The following is a 4702-nucleotide window of genomic DNA, read 5'->3' on the forward strand; positions in this document are numbered from 1 at the left end:
ATATATATATATATATATATATATACATATATCACCCCTTGCGGGGTAGTATGTATCATTCTCAAGCTCAGGTCCTCCAAACAGTGTGTGTGTGCGAGGCAGACCTAAATCAGACACACACAAACTCTCCTACTTACTGCCATATCATTGCAGCTAAATGTATTTCCTCATGCAACAAACAGAGAACCATTGTTGTTTGAATAAAGTAACTTAATTATCACACTATTAATTACTTATATATTTCTTATTGTTTATATGTGAATTAGTGCTCTGGCAACATTGCAACCTAAACATTCATGGTAATGGACGAGAAAGAGAGAGAGAGAGAGAGGGAGAGAAAGAAATGGAAACAAGTTTCCTCCTCACTAGAGTAAGAGGTGGACCCTGATCCTTCTCACAAGAGGTGTTACAATAACTATCACAATAGAAAGTAAACTCCCCTGCAGCAAAGTTGCAGACATCAGCTCGAGGATCGGTACGTGATGTCACCGTCACAGGAAGCGCTTCTGACGGCTGCAGATACAGGGCCGTGTGTGGCGGTGGCGTCACTTACGGATCATTCAAAAATTCTTGGGGAAATGTAACGTTAGCGTGTGTGGATGCTACCGCGCTACTCGGTCAATAAAAGAGTTTCGTTACTGAAAAGCTATTTGATTCAGAAAATAGCGACGCTACCACCAAGCTACTCACCAACACTGTTTATTATTGTAAGTAAGTTTATTCTGTAGGCTAGATAAATTCACATACAGTTACAGTGAGAGAGAAACATTGTTCTTTTAATATCACTACCTGTTTTTGAAGCATATCATATAGTGTGGCATCTATTTTTGCTTCTTTTGTCCTTTTGTTGGGGCAGGTTGTAACAAGGGAACACAATGCATTTGACATCAACTCACAAGGTCTGTGATATTCATGTAGAGGACTGAATTGGTGCCATTTGTAGTGAACAAATGTGGGTACTTTGTATAAAAGTTGGAGAACTCAGTTATAGTTGTGTTACAACCATACCCTGTCTCCCATAATTCTGTTCAGTTGCTCTACAGTTTAGTAGATATTGTGCAAATAGAGTTTGGTGAGGCATGTTTGTGAATCTTGGAAAGTGCTGACTCACGTTAACTTTGAGCTCCTTGAGTCCGAATGTATCCGTTCCTTGATTATTTATGTTCCTTTACTCTGTAAGGGTCCACCCATCAAAAGAATCAAAACTGCTTTTCAGAAAAATTTATCCAAGTTGTGAATCCTGTCATGTGAAGTCCATCACTCTCTGTCTACTAACTTCTCTCATCCTGCACCATGTTGTCGTTTTCCTTACGTTGCTGCCTTTAACGTAAAAGTGCATAAGCCGACAGTCGGAGCTAGATCAAATGAATGACGTGTATTTGATATTATTGGATAATTCTTACATAAGTATTATTTTGTTCGAAATAAATAGTTTCATAGTAGTTTAAGTTTTGTGCAAAAAGAATTAAAGGCCTGTCCCATATAGAGGCCTGTCCCAAATAAAGGCAGGGTCAATTCAGTGATTTTAGCAAATAAAAGCCCGTGCTATTAATCAAAGTTTTACGGTATATTAATTTATAAAATTAGCATCCCAAGTAATATCACAATAAACATGAATTAAGGATGCACCACAGTAACCACCTCTCTCATCCCAATCTAATTCTCCACACTCCCGATGTCAAATCATCCAGTGCATGAGGGCTCTCTGGCAGACCTTCAGTAAGTTTGCATCTCTGCAGACTTTGCCTGAGGGAATACTGCGCACTTCATAGCCTTGTGACTAGATAGTGTTGAGTCCAATTCAGTGGTCTGTTGACTGGTTATTGTAGTCCTCATAATCTTCTGTCTATTAAATATACTATATCATCGATTAGTAGGCCTATGCCCATTTTTTTTTTTTAGAATGAAAAGCTTTATTGACAAGTAGGTTCACACTATGCCTACAAGTACTTTGCTTTGGCGTTTTGTTGTTTAACAATAACACAGCAGGTAGAACAATCTAAATAAAGATAGAGCAAGTAGCCTACTGCAGGTCAAATAATCATACATATAAAATATAAAACTGACACTGTATTGCAGTTTGCGTGGTTATACCTCAGTGGTCCATCTGTGGTCCTAATCCCCCTCACACATCCTCTGTATCTCCCCTTCTCTTTTCTCTCTACTTTCGCCCCATGGAACACTTTTGTTATAGCCTATAGGCCTATAATAGCTCTACATACCTCTAGTGACTGAATTCTCATTTATCAGTAATTTAGGGCATGCAGCCAGGAGGACTCATGCACACTTAATTATAACAATATATATAATTTAATGGCACCTATTGTGGCACTCAAGGTCACCTTATATCATATAAGATCAGCAATAAAATAATAAACATACAGCAACAACAAGCAGCAATAAGAAAACAAAGCATCATAAAAAACATAGGCTCAATTATAAAACTGTAAAAATTGACACTGCAGTATAATGACGTATGCAGTGCATTCTATTAAAGGTAGTTTGAAAAGATGGGTTTTAAGAGCAGTTTTGCGTTCTGTAGTAGAGTCCAGTATGCGGATGTGAAGGGGAAGAGATTTCCAAAGTTTGTGTGCGGCACAGGAGAAGGCCATTGTGCTGAGTTTGATGGCTGGTAGTGCCAGTGGACCTGCTGTGGAAGGACACAGGGAGCGAGGTGGAGTGTCTGAAGAAGGTCTGTCAGATAAGCAGAGGATTGATTGTGGAGATCATTGAATGTTAATAATAATATTTTAAAGAGCCGTTGTTATTGATTCAGATGGGGATCTGCATGATCTCTGGACATTAAGCATGTGATAATCTGTGCTGTAGAGTTGAGGGTGGTGATGGCGTAGTTGATGAAGATGTTGCCAAAAGGGAGAAAGTAGATAACAGCAGTGGCCCCAACACTGAACCCTGTGGTACTCTGCGGTAAACTCTGGAGCTTTCTGACCGGTAATTCTGGCTGCAGTGAGGTCCAGGAGGACGAGGATGGAGATTAGACCGGAATCAGCTGCAAAGAGGAGGTTGTTGGTGATCTTAAAGAGGGCAGTTTCTATGCTATGTTTGGGGAGATTATAGTTATAGTTACATGTGCAGTTGAGATACAACAACCCTCCCAAGAATTTGGGCATGAATGGTAAGTTGGAAATTGGCCTGTAGTTGCTTGGTCATTACATTCTGGACCAGTTTTTTTCAGAGTTGGTCTGATTATGGCAACCTTCAGTGAAGGGGGAACTGTACCAGTGGACAGAGAGGAGTTGATAATAGAGGTTTCTCGGGGGAACTGATAGAGGGCAAGCATGCTTTAACTAGGGTTGTGGAGACGAAATCCAGGTGACGTGGAGTTGTTGGACTTTGTAATAAGTTCAAAAATGTGATTTTCAGTTGGAAGATTTGAGGCATAGCAGGCGTGATAATTCATATTTTTAAGGAACCAAGTGTTTCGTCTTTCATTAGAATTCTGTGCGTCTTTAAGTGAGTTATTACAAACGTTGTGATTCACAATGGGGAGGTCACTGTATTTTTAATTCTGAATTGTGTTTGGTGTTCCAGCTCCAACAGATGTAGCCTAGGTTCCATAATGTTTTATTTCAGGGGACAGAGAAGATGGTTTGAGATCTATTTGATCATCATGTTTCATCAAAAATTTATTTAATTTTCTTGGTTGAGGGCAAAAGACGCGTAGAGCTGAAGTGACTGCAAGTCAAATTGTGCAGGATTCTTCTCAGGTTTGAGTTTTTGGTCCTATGCAACTGCCAATAACATCTCATAGTGTGCATGGATTTTAGTCAGTTTTATTTGTGTAAGTGTGTGTGCTCCTGAAAAAGCAAACATTGCTCTCAGAGAAACACGCAGAAATCATCTTATCTTTGTAATTAGCTGCAGATTCCACTGTGACCAGCAACAGGCCTTAAAAGAGTTTCAATAAGACAGCTGGATTGTCTGCAAACAACTTATTTTTTAACTATTGGATTCATAGATGTGTTTTGTCTTAAGGGAGCCAGTAAAAACAAACAAGCTTTCTCTTTGAGAAACACATACAAAAAAGTGTTCTCTCAGGCTGAGACATGATGACACCTTATTAAAAGGCAACACACTGTCCCTTTGTTGGATTAAAGCCAAAACCCACTCAATTCTGTTGAATTCTAAGATATGTAACCAGGATCATTCTTTGGTGTTTTGCTGCAATGAGTGATAGAGATACTTGTTTATATATTATTGTCGCGGTTTATCAAAGCACATATGTGTGTATGTTTCTTGCTGATGAAACTCTGTGGCTGACAAGCTCAATGCCATAATTTGGCTGTTTGGATTTGTTGGTAAGCCGCACGTTCTACCATTACACCAGGCATTAGGAGTATGCCTCATCTCTTAACAGCTATCATACACATACTGCAACCGCCGTCATACTGGTCTGTGTTCGTCAGCAGGGATTTGTGGTACATCAGTACTCTGCCTTGTGGTTTCAGTCTTATAGAGCAGAGCTGCAGAGGGATCAAAGAGGTGATGTAATGGTGTCTCAGTCACAGAAAAACTTGGTTGATGGTTAGCGTTATGTCTGTATTTGATAAGGAATACGCTGAACAAGAAAATCCCAAAGGTTTAACAACTACTTTGTAGTGGAAAAAATATTGTTATTTAATACTATCCCAGAGAAGAACACTTTCTGAGGAAGTGAAAAAGAAAAAAAGTGAGGCTCATG

The 4702-nt window shown here is 39.4% G+C and overlaps 1 protein-coding gene across 2 annotated transcripts in view; it reads right to left on the reverse strand.

The window, feature by feature from the left end:
- rhot2 (ras homolog family member T2) overlaps positions 1–4702 on the reverse strand; it is a 48277-nt gene that overhangs the window by 8239 nt on the left and 35336 nt on the right. The gene's annotated exons all lie outside the window — the stretch shown is intronic.

The sequence above is a fragment of the Micropterus dolomieu genome, linkage group LG14 (genome assembly GCF_021292245.1).
Source record: "Micropterus dolomieu isolate WLL.071019.BEF.003 ecotype Adirondacks linkage group LG14, ASM2129224v1, whole genome shotgun sequence".
Taxonomy (NCBI): Eukaryota; Metazoa; Chordata; class Actinopteri; order Centrarchiformes; family Centrarchidae; genus Micropterus; species Micropterus dolomieu.